The sequence below is a fragment of the Zootoca vivipara genome, chromosome 17, assembly GCF_963506605.1.
Source record: "Zootoca vivipara chromosome 17, rZooViv1.1, whole genome shotgun sequence".
Lineage (NCBI taxonomy): Eukaryota > Metazoa > Chordata > Lepidosauria > Squamata > Lacertidae > Zootoca > Zootoca vivipara.
The window spans coordinates 17,745,265-17,765,966 of NC_083292.1; positions in this window are offsets into that span (position 1 = coordinate 17,745,265).

Consider the following 20,702-nt stretch of genomic DNA (forward strand, 5'->3'; position numbering starts at 1 on the left):
GAGTACCAAGGCGTTTGAGAACCAAGGTACCATTGTATAATGCACAGGAGCAGGGGCTGGTAGAAAAGTTGGCAACGCCATCAAATTCCCTATAGCGTTCATGCTTTCAGACTTAGTCAGGAACAGTTAGTTCCTTTCCTCCTCTTTCCCTGAATGTAGTAGAACAAGATTCTCCAAGGTGGCCTTTCCATCCCATTGTTCTTCTTTGTTACCCCTCCTTTCAACTAAGAAAACACATCCGTGCCTTGTCTCAAGACAGGCCCTGCCTGTCCCCTGGAGTGTCAGTCAGAGCCAGATAACTAAAGCCCAGCTGGAGAGGATGCAATTAACAGCTGAAGTTGGGGGGGGGGAGAGAAAGGGTGACTTTTCTGTTCCCACCCAGAGTTTGTTGGGCAGGTGCAATACAACACAAGCCATGATTATACAGTTTGGGGGCTGTGTCTGTAACAAGGGGGGAAAGGGGGGTATTTCAGGGCAAGCACTCAAAGGAGGAGACTGTTAACTTGTTTGCTCCAGGCTTTGGGGGAAAGTCTAGGGGGGTGGGAACATATTTTAGCTGATCTCCAGATGAGTTTCCCATCTGAGAATAAAAGTTGAGACTTTTCCCCTTTGCTCTGCTCCAGTTTCTTTAACAGCAGCCTGGTGCACACAAAATTAAGCCAGGAAGGACAGATAAGAAATTCAGTAAGTAATTTTTAAAAATTCAAAAAGAATCAACATTACCATGTCATGTGAGCAACTGAGCCAATTTGGGTAAGCACATTTGGTACGGGAATCTGGGTCCACTGGGGCTGACCCCAGAGGTGTCTGGCACAGCATGTATTTGGTTACAGATGCTCATTTTATTATTTTCACTTTTAGAATACAGTACATAACCTTTTCTGCAACAGGTAGGTAGCCATCTTGGTCTGCCATAGTCGAAACAAAATAAAAAAAATTCCTTCCAGTAGCTCACCTTAGAGACCAACTAAGTATGTCATCGGTATGAGCTTTCGTGCATGCACACGAAAGCTCATACCGATGACAAACTTAGTTGGTCTCTAAGGTGCTACTGAGGGACCCAGGTGGCGCTGTGGGTTAAACCACTGAGCCTAGGGCTTGCTGATCAGAAGGTCGGCGGTTCGAATCCCTGTGACAGGGTGAGCTCCCGTTGCTTGGTCCCAGCTCCTGCCAACTTACTAGTTCGAAAGCACGTCAAAATGCAAGTAGATAAATAGGAACCGCTACAGCGGGAAGGTAAACGGCGTTTCCATGTGCTGCTCTGGTTTGCCAGAAGCAGCTTTGTCATGCTGGCCACATGACCTGGAAGCTATACGCCGGCTCCCTTGGCCAATAATGCGAGATGAGCGCACAACCCCAGAGTTGGTCACGACTGGACCTAATGGTCAGGGGTCCCTTTACCTTACCTAAGGTGCTACTGGAAGGAACTTTTCTGCAACGTAAGGGTACTTCATCTGCAGTGTTCAGCCAGGAGAGGGCAGCAGAGGAGAATTCCTTTTTATTCTTGTAAGAAGTCACGATTTTGCTATGACTTATTGCATCCAGATGACCTGTTTATTGAGCGTTCATACTGATTTGTTTAACAATCATCTTAAGATTTGAATAAGCATGCTGTAAATCTGAAGGGTGGTTGGATTGAAGTATAACATTTCCAATATGTTTAATTAGACTCCCCTTCATTAAAACAGCACTTACCTTGTAAGTATGACCAATGATATGTCTGTGTATTCACTGTATCTTAAAAATAAACCTCACGAGATTTGCTCACCCCAAATTGCTCCATTCCTTGGGAACTGTACATGTTTGTACAGGTTAGAAACATCAAGCAATTATAACGTAAATGAATCATAGAATGAGATTCCTGCATTGCAGGGGTTGGGCTAGATGACCCACAGGAACCCTTTTCAACAATACAATTTACCTTATAAATACTAGCCGTTTCAAATGTGCTACCTTCCGATTTGCCTTTTAACACACAAGCTTGCACATCCAGACAGTTCCCAAGGAATAGAGCAGGATGGAACAAGTAAAGAATTTATAGAAACCACACAACTTGCAACAAATATATCAACCGAGTAGCCCCACAAAGAATCTGGCAACTGGGGGGCGGGGGCGGAATTATATCATTCTCACTCCAGTGTTCTAGCTCAACCCTCCAACCCTCTCAATTGAGGGGGGGGGTGCCACCCTTTTTGGTTCACCTCAGGCAGCAAAACATCTTGGGCCAATTGTCATGAAAGCGCTTGGACTAGAATTGACAACCAAAAGCTTTACTTTTCTCATTAACAATGAGCTTCAGTGAAGCAAATCATCTGGTTAAACAGCGCCTATATGATATTGAGCGGCAGAATATTTCGGCCACGATAAGGACATTTTGTCCATGGTATAATTATTTCCCACCCAGTCATTTTGGCACGTTGGCACCCTGTTTGCAAATTTTAACAGTTCCGAAATACAGACGCGCTTTCACTTACGCAGGATTAAATATGCTGCCTTCAGCTGTACCTGAGGGCCGATTTAAAAAAAAATCCCGCTGGAGAAACAGTTATGTCAATAATAATAATAATAATAATAATAATAATAATAATAATAATAATATATTATTTATACCCTGCCCATCTGGCCAGGTTTCCCCAGCCACTCTGGGCGGCTTCCAACAGAAGAATAAAACACAAGAATCTATTAAACATTAAAAGCCTCCCTGAACAGGGCTGCCTTCAGATGTCTTCTAAAAATCTGGTAGCTGTTTTTCTCTTTGACATCTGATGGGAGGGCATTCCACAGGGCAGGCACCACCACCGAGAAGGCCCTCTGCCTAGTTCCCTGCAACTTGGCTTCTCACAACGAGGGAACCATCAGAAGGCCCTCGGTACTAGACCTCAGTGTCCGGGCAGAATGATGGAGGTGGAGATGCTCCTTCAGGTATGCTGGACCGAGGCCATTTAGGGCTTTAAAGGTCAGCACCAACACTTTGAATTGTGCTCGGAAACGTACTGGGAGCCAATGCAGATCTTTCAAGACCGGTGTTATGTGGTCTCGGCGGCTGCTCCATGTCCATGTGGAGATAACCATTTTTCCGGTGGGATTTTTTGAAATCAACTGCCATGTCCCTGTGGAGATGGCAGTATTGAATCAATAGGTCATGCACTTCTGGCTTGCACTCTTTATAAAGATTTGAGGAGTGAGTTATTACCCCTCTGTTGTTGTTGTTGTTGTTGTTGTTGTTGTTGTTTAGTCGTTTAGTCGTGTCCAACTCTTCGTGACCCCATGGACCAGAGCACGCCAGGCACTCCTGTCTTGCACTGCCTCCTGCAGTTTGGTCAAACTCATGTTTGTAGCTTCAAGAACACTGTCCAGCCATCTCGTCCTCTATTACCCCTCTATTATTGTGAGTTATTACCCCTCTATTATTGTCCATGCTGGGTTGCTCAACAACCATTGCTACTGTGTCCTTCTAGCCGATCAAGATAATCAGGTGACAGCAAAAACTGCAATAAAATAAAATAAAAAATTAGCAGGGTCAATTAGAATAAGATCCATCATTTGATTATTGATGTAAACCTCCAGAATATATTTTGTTTTTAACCTCTATCTTCAGTGCACTTTATTTTATTGCTATGGCTAGTGGCTGATGCAAATAAAGATTCTCCTGGACATCTTGGGCCAGTCCTGCCTATTCAGCAAAGCAGGTGGTCTTCCTAGTTACATAAAAGCTGCCTTCAACCTTTCAGCTGGACCAAAGGAACTGGCCGAGAGGACACTGCCCCTGCCATACGGGAAGGCAGAGTCCGTTTTCCTTTCTGATCCACAGGCCAAAATCTCTCTAGCTCTACATACATACAAACCCACCCCCTGCCGCCGCTCGGTCTTGCCCCATCTCAATTCCTCTGCTGTTCGATGCTGTGTTTACCTGCCGGGAAAGTTCAAAAGCGAGAAAGAGATAGCCGCCTCCTTTCTGCGGTGAGCCAAGTCACACAAGGTGAAGTGACTCCCCTTTCAGCAAAGGCTACAGCTTTTGCAACTTTTTTAATTTAGAGGAAAGACAAGTTAGAGGCAACATCATAGAAGTTTAAAACAAGCAAACCATGCATGGCATGGAGAAATACGTTTAGAAAAGATTGGAAAACGTTTATTGAATATATGGGAAATAACTCTGAAGAAGTGTGCATGCACACGAAAGCTCATACCAAAATAAAAACTTAGTTGGTCTTTAAGGTGCTACTGAAGGAATTTTTTTATTTTGCTTCGACTCAGACCAACACGGCTACCTACCTGTAACTGGAAATAACTCTGTACAGCTGAAAATGCTGCCAGCATTAAGATCAATTCAACAGTGCGAAAACTGTGTTCATTTAAAAACGCTGGTAGCATGAAGATAAATTCAACAGTGTAAATAAGTTCTGATGGATGTAACAATGGTTCGCTGAATGGTTTAGTTCATGCAAAATATGCAGGGGTGTTTGGTACGCAAAATGAACCACGGAAAGAGAAGAAGGGAAGACATTGATTTAAAGTTGTTTAAATGAATATTTTGAAATGTAAATTAGGAAATTTAATTTTAAAATATTTTTTAAAAAAAGATAAACTCAACAGTGTAAACAAAAAATAAAAAAATTCCTTCCAGTAGCACCTTAGAAACCAACTAAGTTTGTCATTGGTATGAGCTTTCGTGTGCATGCACACTTCTTCAGATATACACTGTATCAGATACACTGTGTATCTGAAGAAGTGTGCATGCACATGAAAGCTCATACCTATGACAAACTTAGTTGGTCTCTAAGGTGCTACTGGAAGGATTTTTTTGATTTTTTGTTTTGACTATGTCAGACCAACACGGCTACCTACCTGTAACTAATACTATCAACAGTGTAAATAAGTTATGATGGATGTAATAATGTTATACTGAATGGTATAGTTTCTGTAAAATAAGCAGGGATTTATAATATGTAAAACGAACCATGGAAAGAGAAGAAGGGAAGTCACTGATATCTTAAGGATGTAAAGACGAGTACTTTAAATTGTAAAACAGAAAATTTAATAAAAAGTTATATATATAAAAAAGAGAAAATGGATACAGAAAAGTTTTCCTTCCTCTCTCGTAACACTGGGACGTCATACCTTCTAACACGAAGCAGCAGAAATCCGGGGTGCCATCTTTCAGGTCTTCTGCGCTCCTATGCGACAGCACTGCGCATGATCACTGCCCCGAAAAAGCACTTTTGGGGGGGGGGGAGGGCCAGCAATCTTGCGCGGCAGCCCAAAATGTGTGGTTTCAGGTGCCATACCTGAAAAAGTGCAGCGTGAGATCGCAGAGGCCATTTTGTGAGGGGGACGGACGGACAGGGTGTCCCATTTTCCCCAGGGCAGTTGACAGGTATGCAATGTGTGGACATGTAATGAATGGAAACTTCGTCAGGATAGATTTTGAAAAGGACTTCTTCATGCAGTGCATAGTTAAACTGTGGAACTCGCTTCTGCAGGAGGTGGTGACAGCCACCAACTTGGGTAGCTTGAAAAGAGGAGAGGGCAAATCAATGGAGGAGAGGGCCTTTCCATGGCTTCTAGCTCTGCCTCCATGGTCAGAGGCAGTAATGATTCTGAATACCAGTTGCTGCAGACCGCTGGACGGGGAAATTGTGCTCATGTGCTTGGATGGCCACTGTGAGTACAGGATGTTTGACTAGATGGGCCATTGGCCTGATCCAGCAAGCTCTTCTTGTGGATGCTTCTAAATGCCTTGATGCCTTGATTTTGCAACTTTTACATTCTATAACTCTCTGCCCTCTGACTCACCAAGGAGGCTGAGAGGAGGAGGCAAGGTTTTCCCCTTTCAACCAGGGTAGAACAGACTGGGCCGCTCTCCTTGTGCGACAGGGAGGGTTGCCCTTGCAGATTCCACAAAGGCTAAGAGAGGTGTGTTGTGGGGTGAAATCACAGGGTCACAGCGAGCTAAGCCCCGGTCGGTGCGCTGACAGGCACCGCTAAGCTTAATCTCCCGCCCAGCACCCTAGTCTCTCAGCAGGTGGCGGGGGGTGGGGGTGTTGACAGAGAGGGCGTTGCAAAATCCAGAACACAGATATGTCCTGAGACTCACTCTTAGAGGTGGCATCTCTCAGACACGCTGTGCAATGTGACTGTCCTGTCTCGGAAGTGGGAGCAAACTCAGCCACAGCCAAGCAAGCGAGTGCTTTGCCAAAATGTCTTCCTGTGCGGGTGGCTGGATTCAGGGAGGAATCGGTCACCAGTTCTGATCCCGTTAGGAATCCTGTCTGGAATGCTTTCAACTAAAACCTTTTGTGGATTTCCAACAGGATTAGGAGCGTCGCCAGCTTTCCTTTTCAAAATTCGGGTGGCACGGGGTTGTCAGAGGTAGTCACCTTTGTCAGAGGTAGTAAATGACTCTGAATGCCAATGGCTGGGAATCGGAAGAGCTGCTGTTAACAACTCTCATGGGAAAAGGGTGCTTTCTTTTCCTTAAAGGAATAGTGATCCATAGGGGATTTTTTTCTTGGGGAAAGAGGGTGGTATTCAACGTTTTACTCAGCGTGGACCCACTGAAATGAACAAGCACGGCTAACTTACATCCATTAATTTCAATAAGACTTCTTTGAGTAAAACTACTACTCTGGGTTACTGCATTTCCCAGTGGCACTTACCGGTATATGTGGTGCCTGATAGCCAAATACAGTGGTACCTCGCAAGACAAATACAGTGGTACCTGCAATTTTCGCAAGACGAATGCGTCTTGCGATCTGATGGTGACTCGCAAGACGAATTCGTTTTGCGAAAAATTCGTCTTGCAAATCGCGGTTTCCCATAGGAATGCATTGAAATTTAATTAATGCGTTCTCCTATGGGCAAAAAAAGAAATTTCAATGCATTCCTATGGGAAACCGCGATTCGCAAGACGAATTTTTTGCAAAACGAATTGACTCGCGGAACGAATTAATTTCGTCTTGCGGGGCACCACTGTAGGCAGAGTAGACCTATGGGCCCTACGCCTTTTAGGGACCCCATGAAAATGGATCAAAATGATATTGATTTGATTTTGAAATTACAAGAGCATATTAGGAGATAATTTGTGAGGGGCGGCCCGAGATTTTGACTGCCCTGGGGCCTCCAGAGGGTTTAATCCAGCACTGCTCAAATAGTGCTTGTGCTCACACACAGCCAGCTTTTCCTTTCGGCAGGAATTGGGCACGCCTTCAAATGCTGCAAGGAGGTGCAGTTAATGGTTGCATTACTGCAGACCACCTGGCTTTTATAGGCATAGAAGCTTTGCTATAAAAGTGGAGAGATCTCTTTTCCTTTGCTTGCTGAATGATGCCGCTCCAGATTCTTTATATGGAACAATGTTCGTTTGGGGGGGGGGGCTTTGGGACCTTTCTCAGCCCAAGGGTAGCAGTCCCTTTGGGATAACCTTCTGGGGGCTGCATGCTAGTGGTGGGCGTGGTCAGTGGCAAAAGTGGGCGGAGCCACTGATGTCAACCTTACCTTTGTACAGAGGGTTGCCAGACTCAATAGAGGACAGGACTTCTGTGCCTTTAATTGCCCTGCTCTCTTTTGAGTCTGGAAACCTTAAAGAGGAACCAGCAGACCCTTTGCTTGGAAATTAAACAAAGGGTCTGCTGGTTTCTCTTTAAGGTTTCCAGACTCAAAAGAGAGCAGGGCAATTAAAGGCACAGAAGTCCTGTCCTCTATTGAGTCTGGCAACCCTTTTTGTACAGGAGGCCAGTTTCTACACACAGGTCTTTGTCCTCCATCCAGATGAGCAAAAGGCAGGATCAGAATTCAGTGACACATCCCAGCCAGGCAAAAACACTCAAGGAAGGTGGGAAGTGAGAGGTGTGGCTTGGAGAGAGTCCTGAATGCCAGATACAGGGGCCTGGAGAGCCACAACCAATTCTTCTCCAAGTAGCTTTAACTCAGTTGGTTGATCATCCAGGACAGGGGTTCCCAAACTTGGGGGGTGGGGCATTGCCCCCCTTGTTTCCACAAACCCATCACAAGTGCTCCCTACCTGATCGAAAGCATTATTCAGAAAAGCAGTTGCATGGCCCACTAAGGAAGATGGCAACACGACAAGAGCCAAAACAGTAACAATTAATTGCACATTGAATCACAAACTTGATCCTGTGCTCTCATCTTTTCCGGTTCTCATAGTCATTTGCACCTCCTGCACCCCCCTGCCACCCCCTTGCCTCCAAGCACCCTTCCTATGCAGGGGCACAGCATGGGGAGGGCTAAAATTGTAGCCTAGGGAGCATAGTTTTCTCCCCCCCCCCAAAAAATTGTTTATTTGGTTTTATATTTTAAAATTTACACTCATACACCAAGATTTTACATAAAAACAAGATTCCCACAAATCTCTGGACTTCCCTGCTCCCCTCCTTGGGTCCCATTGTTAAACCTTCTCTACTGCATCTTTTATATGCCTGTTGTCTTTGTCCATGGAGTTTTCTTGGCAGGGATACTGGAGTGGCTTGCCAGTTCCTTCTCCAGGTGGATCACGTTTAGTCAAAACTCTCCACTATGACCTGTCCATCTTGGGTGGCCCTGCATGGCATAGCTCATAGCTTCTCTGAGTTATTCAAGCCCCTTCGCCACGACAAGGCATTGATCCATGAAGAGGAAAACAATAGAATGGGGAAAACCAGAGATCTGTTCAAGAAAATTGGAGATATGAAAGGAACATTTCGTACAAAGATTAACATAATCAAGGACAAAAGTGGTAAGGACCTAACAGAAGCAGAAGACATCAAGAAGAGGTGGCAAGAATACACAGAGGAATTATACCAGAAAGATATGGAGGTCTCGTACACCCCAGGTAGTGTGGTTGCTGACCTTGAGCCAGACATCTTGGAGAGTGAAGTCAAATGGGCCTTAGAAAGCACTGCTAATAACAAGGCCAGTGGAAGTGATGATATTCCAGCTGAACTATTTAAAATTTTAAAAGATGATGCTGTTAAGGTGCTACACCCAATATGCCAGCAAGTTTGGAAAACTCAGCAATGGCCAGAGGATTGGAGAAGATCAGTCTACATCCCAATTCCAAAGAAGGGCAGTGCCAAAGAATGCTCCAACTACCGCACAATTGCGCTCATTTCACACGCTAGCAAGGTTATGCTTAAAATTCTACAAGGCAGGCTTAGGCAGTATGTGGACCGAGAACTCCCAGAAGTGCAAGCTGGATTTCGAAAAGGCAGAGGAACCAGAGACCAAATAGCAAACATGCGCTGGATTATGGAGAAAGCTAGAGAGTTCCAGAAAAACGTCTACTTCTGCTTCATTGACTACGCAAAAGCCTTTGACTGTGTCGACCACAGCAAACTATGGCAAGTTCTTAAAGAAATGGGAGTGCCTGATCACCTCATCTGTCTCCTGAGAAATCTCTATGTGGGACAAGAAGCTACAGTTAGAACTGGATATGGAACAACTGATTGGTTCAAAATTGGGAAAGGAGTACGACAAGGTTGTATATTGTCTCCCTGCTTATTTAACTTATATGCAGAATTCATCATGCGAAAGGCTGGACTAGATGAATCCCAAGCCGGAATTAAGATTGCCGGAAGAAATATCAACAACCTCAGATATGCAGATGACACAACCTTGATGGCAGAAAGCGAGGAGGAATTAAAGAACCTTTTAATGAGGGTGAAAGAGGAGAGCGCAAAATATGGTCTGAAGCTCAACATCAAAAAAACCAAGATCATGGCCACTGGTCCCATCACCTCCTGGCAAATAGAAGGGGAAGAAATGGAGGCAGTGACAGATTTTACTTTCTTGGGCTCCTTGATCACTGCAGATGGTGACAGCAGTCACGAAATTAAAAGACGCCTGCTTCTTGGGAGAAAAGCAATGACAAACCTAGACAGCATCTTAAAAAGCAGAGACATCACCTTGCCGACAAAGGTCCGTATAGTTAAAGCTATGGTTTTCCCAGTAGTGATGTATGGAAGTGAGAGCTGGACCATAAAGAAGGTTGATCGCCGAAGAATTGATGCTTTTGAATTATGGTGCTGGAGGAGACTCTTGAGAGTCCCATGGACTGCAAGAAGATCAAACCTCTCCATTCTTAAGGAAATCAGCCCTGAGTGCTCCCTGGAAGGACAGATTGTTAAGCTGAGGCTCCAATACTTTGGCCACCTCATGAGAAGAGAAGAATCCTTGGAAAAGACCCTGATGTTGGGAAAGATTGAGGGCACTAGGAGAAGGGGACGACAGAGGACAAGATGGTTGGACAGTGTTCTCGAAGCTACGAACATGAGTTTGACCAAACTACGGGAGGCAGTGCAAGACAGGAGTGCCTGGCGTGCTATGGTCCATGGGGTCACGAAGAGTCGGACACGACTAAACGACTAAACAACAACAACTGCATCTTTTATAATAATCCAGATTTTTGTATCTCCTTTGTGCCCATAGTTCTCGTTACAAGTGCTATTCCAATCCGGCTAACGATTTTCACTGTTTACAATGGTTTCCAATGTAAACTATAAATGATTAAAGTTTTGGTCTTCCTGATTTCTGATTCTTCCGGTCATTTTTGCCATTTCGGCATAGTCCATCAACTTAATCTGCCACAGGGCGCATAATTTTCAGGCGGTACAAACTAGGCACCCCCATGCAGGGATCCCCACCCTGTCTGCCACCGAGGGTCTCTGGGGACTGGAGTCCAGCCTTGCCACCCTGCCTCTGGCCCTCAGGCCAAGGGTTGCATTGGCCAGCCGGCTGGGCTACCCCCTGCGCAGGCAGGCAGGCAGGCAGTGCAGTATGGCCCAATGAACCCTCTGTGTCCCATGCCCACCATCCAGCAAATGTTTGGCTGGCACAGCAGGTTTTGTTTACCCTTGGCATCGAGCCCCTGGTCCTGCCTGTTGCTGCGCACAAGCCCCAGGCACCAAGAAAGGATGCAACGCCACTGTTCGTAGGTAATTTCACTGTCCCCCAGGGGGCAGTACTGCTCACTTGGGGAAACAGCTGATCTAGCAGATGAGATTATCGAAATTATGGGCTCACCTCTGACGAGGATCATGGGCTCACAGACCAGCTGCAAGGCGGAGGGATGTTTTCTCTCTAGCACTGGAGTCTGTTCCCCCAACTGGAAGGTCCCAGGGAGGGTTGAAGGCCAAACGGCTTGGTGTCCTTCCCTTATCTGCCAAATAATAACCCAAACTTTGAGCGGCCAGGATTCCCTGATGCAAGCTCAAGGTTGGCAAGGAGACTCACCCGTGGTCTTGTTTGCAGCCCTGGGTCAAGAACACAGGCAGTGACATCATTTATATCCGTCATCAGATTTTGTTATTGTTTTTCGTTTTCATAGAGATACAGAGCTGAAAGTTCTGGGCCCCAAGAGACCATTGCAGAAAGAGGAAAGAACTCTCAGGTGTCATTTAGCCAATCACATCACCTGGTGGGTGTCTCATTCTGGAGTGGTTCTTTAAATGGGGGTGGAGAACCAGTAGCCCACGGGCTGGACATGACCCTGTGGGCCAAATGTGCCCTCTCTGGCCCACAGCACCCCTTCTTTGAATCTCCAATTTTGGCGGATTGAGAAAGGCTTTGGAAGTCAGATATGAAATTTACTGCATGTACCCTACTCAAAGAGAATGATATGAAAATGATGTACCGGTGATATTTAACCCCGGTTAAACTAGCAAGAAAAATCTAGAACAAGATCTAATAAGTGTTGGAAATGTAAAGAAAAAGAGGGTACGTTTTATCATACGTGGTGGAAATGTAAGATGGTTGAAAATTTCTGGGAAATGATTTGTCATGAAATGAAAAAAAAATGTTTAGAGTAACCTTTGTTAAAAAAAAAAACCAGAAGCCTTTTTATTAGGAATTGTAGGAGCGGAGATTTGAAAAGACCAGAATAAATTGTTTATGTATGCTATGACAGCCGCCCGGAGACTGTTAGCCCAAAGATGGAAAGAGGAAGCAGTCCCGACCAAAGAAGATTGGCAAACCAAGTTAATGGACTACGCTGAAATGACGATACTAAAGCTCAGAAATCAAGATGACAAGAAATTTAAAGAAGAATGGGAAATATTTATTATGTATTTGCAAAAGTATGGTAAGCAGGTTAATACATTGACAGGGTTTTAAGGAAATTTGAGGAAAAAAATAATTTGGAGTAGAAATGATAGGCAGTTGAAAAGAAAAAATTAAGGAAGTAAGGGAAGTCACAGGATTTGGAGAATCCCATATTATGGAATTGATATTGATATTTTTGTGCATATTTTTCTTTCTTTGTTGTATTTGTTGTTGTTTGTTTTTTATTTTTGTTGAAAATTTAATAAAAATTAGAAAACATATTCTATATGTTATATTTATGTAACTTTTTTAAAACAATAAAGTTTGTTATTTTAAAAAAAGAGGGGGAAAGGAAAAACAGGAACAAGCCTCCAAGTGAAGCTCCGTCAAGGCAGAAGCGGGTGGCACATGGGGTGTTTTCAATGAGCTCACAACTGGGCAAGGTCAACCCTCTCTTCCCTTGGAATTCTCACCAGGATTAGCCACACCTTCTGTCTTTAGGCCACACCCCCCCCTCTGGCCTTGCTTCATTAGTTTCTTCAGTGTGTTTGCCTGGATAGAGGACAGAGAGGCACGTGTGTGAGGTTCTGCGTAGAAAACAGCCAATTGTACAAAGGTAATATTTACATGCATTGTTCCACCCACTTTCCGCCTTTGCTTCCCACCACAAGAGCGTGTGGCCTTCATCACAGTGCCCAGAAGGGAATGTATCTCTCAGGCTGAAAAACAGTTCCCCATCCCTTTACGTATCCTGGACCCAAACTGTTCCAACTAGCACAGCTGGGAATGGATCATGAACTTCCACCCGCAACGCAGCTCAAAAAACCACAGTGTATTGTAGACAAAACCTCTGGCTGAGTTCAGGCACCCTTTTCCATTTCCTGACAGGCCTCTGGTGCTTTTTTTGCACAAGAGATTTTATACACGTTGGCGTAGCTTTCTCTCCTGGCCCAGCGATGCAGCGAGGCTGTGAAAGCTGCACCCGTTGGGTTGGCCGTGTCAAGTCGCACCAGTTGGATTTCATCTTGCATATAAATGAGAATTTGAAGGGACTCCTGAAGGTCCTCTATCCCAACCCCCTGCAGGAATTGCCTAATGCGGGCCTCAAAAACCCCAAACCCTGGAATTAAGAATCTCATGCTCTACCGACTGAGCTATCCCAGGACAATGGTTTATTGGCTTCATAAACTTTATACAGTGCTCGATTAAAAAACAACAACAACCTCAAAGCAGCTTGCAATGAGAATAGAACAATAAAATTATCAATAAAAAAATATAAAATTCTTAAAAACATTCAAAAAGAGGATCTAGTATCAGAATCCCCTGCAATGCAGGAATATGCAGCTGCCCCCCTTTTCAGCACCATGCTCTAACCAAATGAGCTGGGTAGGCTTGCCTAAACAAAAATGCCCCAAAAAGGGTACAGTGAAGGCACCTCCCCAGGGTCAATAGGCAGGGAGTTCCAAAGTGTAGGTTTTGCTATGCTAAAAAAACCCATTTCTTACACATGTGGAGCAGGTACTATGCAGCTCCACAGATTGAAGCACATACTTGGGTAAAGTGATCTCGCAGGTAAACTAGTCCCAAGCTGTTAAGGACTTTATATATACAGTATACTAATAGTAACCCCTTGAACTTGGCTGGCCCAAGAGCCCTGCTTGGGGGCGGGCTGAGAGGCGTACGAGGGGCGAAGAGCGAATCCTCTTTGCATGGATTCTGAGCAAACACCACTGCTGACCCAACATGCACGCAAGCACACACCCCAGGGGTGAGGTTTCTGAATGCCTTGTTTGCAAACAGGGGCCCTGAGCATGCGCCCTCTCAAGGAGAGAAGCCAGCCAGGCAGGACGTCCCTGACCAGCCACAAGTGACATGGCAGCATGAGGGACCTTTGTGTTGCCTCAGGCGACGGCAGCTGTAGGGGAGCCATGTCACAGCCTGGACTCTGGACCCGTCGCTGCCACTTCTGCCTCGGGGGCTTCACACCAGCCGAGCGGCAAAGCTGTAATCACAAGCACTCTGGCGATAAGGGCTCAGGGGAGATAAGGGCCCGGGTTCAATGCCCAGCATCTCCAGGTAGAGCTGGGAATGTCCTTTCTTTGAGCTGCTGCCAGTCAGAGTAGGCAACACTGGGCTAGATGGACTCAGTACAGTATAGAAAAAAGGACATGGCTCAGCTCTGCATGCACTCAGGTTCAACCCCCAGCATCTCTAGGTAGGGCTGGGAAATGATGGAGAGCTGCTGCTGCTGTTCAGTGTAGACAATACTGAGCTAGATGGGACAAAGGTTTGGCTCAGTATAAGGCAGCTTCCTATAGTCCTATGGGGGGGCCCAAGCAGAGGGGCCAAAACTGCTTCCTGTGGATGGTAAGTGGTTCATTTTCTTACAGCTTCTATAAACAGGACAATTAGTGCTCTAACCAACTGAGCTGTCCAGGCTGACCTGGATTATTATTATTATTATTATTATTATTATTATTATTATTATTATTAAAACTTCTACACCAGCCTTCATCCAAAGATCACAGGGCAGTTTACAATATAAAAACACAAAAACACATACAACATTAACAAAGAAAAACAGCAACCCACCCACACCCCAGTTTAAAAGGCCATAGATTGCTTAATAACTAAAGGCACTGGGAGAAAAGGAATATTGTCTCCTGGTGCCTAAGGATATGTAGTGAAGATGCCAGGCAGGCCTCCCTGGGGAGAGCATTCCTTGAATGGGGAGCCGCTGCAGAAAAGGCCCGTTCTTGTGTTGCCACCCTCTGGACATCTCGCGGAAGAGAGGCTCACAAAGAAGGGCCTCAGAAGACGATCTCAGGGTCCGGGTCGGTTCCTATGGGGAGAGGCGGCCCTTGAGGTATTGCCCTCCTGAGCTGTTTAAGGGATTACAATGAGCAAAATCCACCAGCAACTTGCTCCTGTGCAAGAGGTCAACAGGCCCCATGCAAGAGAGACCTCCTGTATCTCCACCGAGCACAACATTCACGGCTGGCACCAAGGATCGGGATGGGCAGGGAGGTGCTGAGGCCCCGCACTGCGGCAGAGGGGCACAAGAAATAACTCTGGAGAGAATAAGTTGCATTTCCTTCCCAGCTGGGCTTCTCAAGTGCCATCACAATCATGCCAGGGAGAGGTGTAGGCACTCAGGTGGCCACTTCAGCTGAAGAGGGATGCCTAGCCCAGACGATGCTTCTCATGGTTCTTGGCTTGTGGGGAGTTGGGAGGAGGGAATGGGGCTGCCTGCCACCACCCTCTTTGTAGACCTGCAGCCCCATAGGACGGGGCTGTGTGGCACCACTCTGGGGTGAAAGAGAGAGAGGTGTCGCCCCGCCTCAGCCTGAAGGGCGATTAAAGCAGAGTCTGCCTGCGATTTCGTTAGAAAACCATCCCCACCCACGCTTCATGTGGTTGCTTCCTGGTGCCTAGCGATGGATTTGGCAAAGCTTTCCTTAGCTGCCAAGGAAGCTGGGCAGCCTCTCTGTAGAGGGGGATGGGGAAGCAAGCCGACTCTCCGAATGAATCTGCTCCAGAATGAATGAATCCATGGCTTGCCTTTTCCCGCACTAAGACAAGGCGTCTCCATGCTCAGATCTGGGCCCCCTTCGCCGGAGAACCAGGCAGATTCATATTGAGAGAACCTGCTGGATCAGACAAGCAGTCCATCTAGTCCAGCATCCTGTTCTCGCAGGAGCCAACCAGATGTCTGAGGAAAACCCTCGAGCAGGACCTACCTAAGCACAAGAGCACTCTCCCCTCTTGTGGTTTCCGCTGTCTGGTATTCAGAAGCACCATTGCCCCCAGACATGAAAGCAGAGCATAGCCGTTATGGCCGGTAGCCATCAATAGCTGCCTCTTCGTCCTTGAATTTTTCCATTCCTCTTTTAGAGCCATCCAAGTTGGCCATCACTGCCTCATGTGGGAATGAGTTCCACAGGTCAACTATGTGTTGTGCAAAGAAGTTATCCCATACCCTCCAACATTTCGCCGATGAAAAGAGAGGCGTTCCCTCCGACAATTCTCCAAGGAATATAGGGAAGTTCTGTGCTATTTCTCTAGAAAAAAGTGGTGCCAGAACTCACCATGAACACCTCCCTTGTTCCCTTAGAATGGGAATGGCGCCCACCTGAGAGTTGATGGAACTGATTTCAGGTGAGTTCCAGCTTTAAAAAAAAGCCCTAGGGACATCCTATTCCATACTCTCCAACATTTTCTCTAATTAAAATAAGAACGCCCTATCACACCCTCCAACATTTTTCCAATGGAAATAGGGACGTCCTAAGGAAAAGCGGGACATTCCAGTTCCCAATCATAAACCCGGAAAGCATAGCTGCCAAGTTCTCCCTTTTTTAAAGGGAAATTCCCTTATGCTGAATAGGCTTCCTCGTGAGAAAAGGGTAAACTTGGCAGCTATGCCGGAAAGCTTCTGTAAATCTGGGACTGTCCATGGAAAAATAGAGACACTTGGAAGGTCTCCCACTACAACTTTACTCCACCCGAGCACTTCTGGGTTACAGTTCCCATCAGCCCCAGGCCCCCAGGCCCTCAAGCTGAGGGCCGCATTCCCCCCTTGGCAACCTTCCAGGGGCCACGTGCCTGTGGTGGGAGGGGCCAGAGGCAATAGTGAGCAGATTATTGAGTATGAATATTTCCCTCTAGCTTCGTTGCACCACCAGCTAAACGCACACTTTGCCAACCCCTCTTTGCCACAGGAGGGTTAAAGCTTTCCCTTCCCAGGCTTGCTACCTTTCAACACTAAGGAGGTTTCAAGGGGCCAGAGCATATGTACAAACCCGGCAGGCAGAAATGTAACAGGTGCAGTGCATTTTCTGGCATGGGAACCCAGCTGGAGGAAAGGATGGTGGCAGGGGAAACTCAGTTGGTTTCCTGCCTCGTTTGCAAGTGTGGATAGAGCAGGAGCAATCTGTGGCCATTGCAGGTTGGCATTGGGGAGGGAAAATGCTGCACATATTGAATAGAAAGGCCTAGGTCAGATGTCAGGTCGTGGCCAGTCCATCTTCTCCTCCAGGTACCGACTGAAAGGTACAAAGAGAGAGCTATAATCTCCACGCAGGTAAACATCCGAGACTCACCTGAGGCTATCAGCTCCAGCCAGCCAACAGAAGTCACTCCGAGGCTGATATGATTATCAGCAGCTTATCTCCCAAAGCGCCACGTCAACCAGGGTTTGAACACAGAGCAACTTTCCCTGAGATGGAAGGAATCGACTTGGGTGCCATAAAAACAAAGGAAGACGCAAGTAAATAAATAAACCCTCTTCCTCTCCCATGAGGCTGGTGCCCGGAAATTGGTGTGCAGCACATTTGCCCTGGTGTGTCCACCTCAATTTACCCCTATTTAGGGGGAGGGCTGTGAGCATCTGCTTTGCACGCAGAAGGTCCCGGGGTTCTTCAATCCCTGGCATCTCCTCGTGCCTGACCATGGACGTAGCTGGGGTTTATGTTGGGGGTGGGGCACCGGAGACCCATCTGTCATCATCCTCTGCCAGATTTGGAATGAAGTGTCTCGACAACAACAGTTTTAAATTACTTTCTTTTGACCCCAAGTGTTCGGGGGGGGGGGAATCTGTCCAAATCTTCAGTCATTTGAAAACTGGGAAGGTTAATAATAATAATAATAATAATAATAATAATAATAATAATAATAATATCAGGGAGCACCTTTCATGCGTTTAATGAGTATATTTTGCAAAATTACAAAGAACACGCCTTTTTTCATCTTGTTTCTTTTTTAAAATCTAAACTAAAGCAAGTTTTCTTGGATTTGCTGAAAACCTTTCCAGCAATTCCTTCTCAACTTCCTCCTCCTTTTCCCTCCAATGCAGTTTTTTCTGTGCGCATTCTGTAAGAATAGCCCCTTGAGATGCTGTCCTGTCATTGCCGACCTTAGCCAGGTCTTTACTCTTCACAAGGTATTGAACGACCGCTCCATGGTCATGCTCCACAACATCACCCACGTGAGCCCAGTGAACATTTTGCTTTCCGATTGTTTCGATTTTTACTTAAGCATTGTCATTTACTTACTTGATTCATGAGGAGGGCAGCTGCCCCCCCCTGCCCCCCTGGCTATGCCCAAGTGCCTGAACATATTACCAGCGCCATTGGAACTGGAGATGACGGGCATCAAACTTAGGACCTTCTGCATGAAAAGTATCCTGCTATGACCTCTCTCTCTCTCTGCCCTAATCTTGTAGTACCGATCCTTTCCCATCAGATAGGCACAGGTCCCTGTTCCTCCCAGAACTATGGTGTTCTTTCAGACAGGCTTCTGCGGTTTTTCTGCTGATGCTCTCCCCTGGAGCAAGAGAAGGCTTTGGGAAAGGGTTGTGGCTTTGTGGTTCAGCAGAATGTCTCGCACTCGATCCCCAGCATCTCCAGGGAGGACCAGGAGAGAGAACCATGCCTGGAATCCTGGAGTCAGCGCTGCCAGTCAGTGCAGACAGCACTGAGCTGGCTGGTATAGCAGTCAGCCTAAGGAAGCTTTCTCCGTTCCTCTGCCACATAGGATTTCCCCCCCCCCTCCGTTTTGAACCTGCTGCTCTGCCTGCCTCCATGTGGTGAGGAGGGTGTGTTCTTTCCCAGGCATCACCATCGGATGATGAGGATGAGTCACAGGTGGCCTGTTCTGTGCCAGAGGAAAAGGTGAAAGGCAACCGAATCTGGAGCTCTGGGCTTGGTGGCAGATGGAGGTAGCAGCTTGCCTAGGGGAAGAGAGATCGTTTCGCTTCCCTGGAGACTTCAGATGATGCCTCTTGACTTCTTAGCAAACTTCAAAGCAAATTTTAATGTTATTTTTTTGAAGAAATAATCCACCACCTCTCCTTGTTAGTGCTGATGGAAGGGGAAGTTTTATTGCTGCTGATTTTTGGTGAGAGAAGTTTGCTGTGACAAATAGGCCCTGGATGAGGTTACGGGCTAGCAAGTAATAATAATAACAGACCCTCCAAGTGTCCCTATTTTCCAGGGACAGTCCTGGATTTACAGAAGCCGCCCCATTTTTTAATTGGATCCCACTTTTCCTTTAAAAAGGTAAAGGTAAAGGACACCTGACAGTTGCGAACGACTCTGGGGTTGTGGCACTCATCTCACTTTACTGGCCGAGGAAGCCGACATTTGTCCACATGCAGTTTTTCCAGGTCATGTGGCCTGGAATGACTAAGCCGCTTCCCACCAGAGTGGTACCTATTTATCTACTTGCACTTTGACATGCTTTCGAACTGCTAGGTGGGCAGGAGCTGGGACCGAGCAACAGGAACTCACTCCGTCACGGGGATTCGAACCGCCGACCTTCCGACCGGCAAGCCCTAGGCTCAGTGGTTTAGACCACAGCGCCACCCACGTCCACTTTTCCTTAAGCTGCCCCTATTTTCATCAGAGAAATGTTGGAGGGGAAATGTAGGACATTTTCATTGGAGAGTATGGAGTTTTGTGGCCCCTGACCCAAGGAGATACAACTTTTAGAAGACATCTGAAGGCAGCCCTGTTTAGTGAAGGTTTTAAATGTTTAATAATAATAATAATAATAATAATAATAATAATAATAATAATAATTTATTCCCCGCCCATCTGGCTAGCCACTCTTTCCACACAGACACACACATCATCATCTGCTAAAACTCCAGAGTGGTTTATAACACAAACTGCTTCCATTCCCTCAGATGCTAATGGGACATGCACAGTTGCCCAAGCACTCGGTACTCAGAGGTAGAACATGGAGATTCTGCCCCAAACCATCATGGTTCATAAGATCTGCGTTGCTGGATCACAGCAATCATATACTGTATTGAGCCCAAATGGAAGAAAAAATACTGGGAAAAGTGGGACACTACCACCAACCTCAGTTACCGCTGCTGCCTCCTTACTTACAACCAGTGTGACCCAGCAAGACAGTTCCAATATCCAATAAAAGTTGGCGGAATGGAGCATCTCTGCTAAGGAACAGTCTACCTCTGAGTACCAGATGCAGGAGACAGAGGGTTGTGGTCCCCAAGGTCTACTTCGGAGCATCTCCACAGTATCTGAATCTGACTGTGGGCTAGAGGGGTCCAGAGGGTCTGATCCGGCAATGATTTTATCTCAAGGGGCAGCACTGAGGCTCCCAGCCTCTGTGTGTGTGTGCGCGCGCGCAAATGAATGTGAGGATGTGCCAAAGTGAGTCTTCGATCCGGGTGAAATAAAACCTAGTTTCACCCCCTGCTATTTGGGCCACAATCCTAATCCAACGGGCCGTCTTCTGAAGGGGAGGCGCCTACTCTAAGTGGGCGTGCCCTCCGCAGGTGGCTGGCTTTCCCACGCCCATCCCTCCCTCCCCCTACGTCAGAGCGCTCTATTCGAACCTAACCCGAGGGTTTGAATGAGTCACAGCGGAGGGGCGCGGCTGCGCGAGGAGAGGGGGTTGCCCAGAGCCGTCCAATGAGCGGCCGAGTTCTCTTCTTGTGAAAAACCGCGGCGGTGGGAGGGAGCACTTCATTCATTCAGCGGCCGACTTCCGAAGGAGGCGAGGAGAGCGTGCGCCGGCAGTACGAACTAACTAACTAACCAGCCAGCTAGCTAGCTAGCCAGCCAGCCAGCCGTCAGGGAAGGAAGGTGTTTGTCGGCTCCCATGACGTCCTTGCGGCCCCTCTTGGCCTCCCTGCTGGCTCT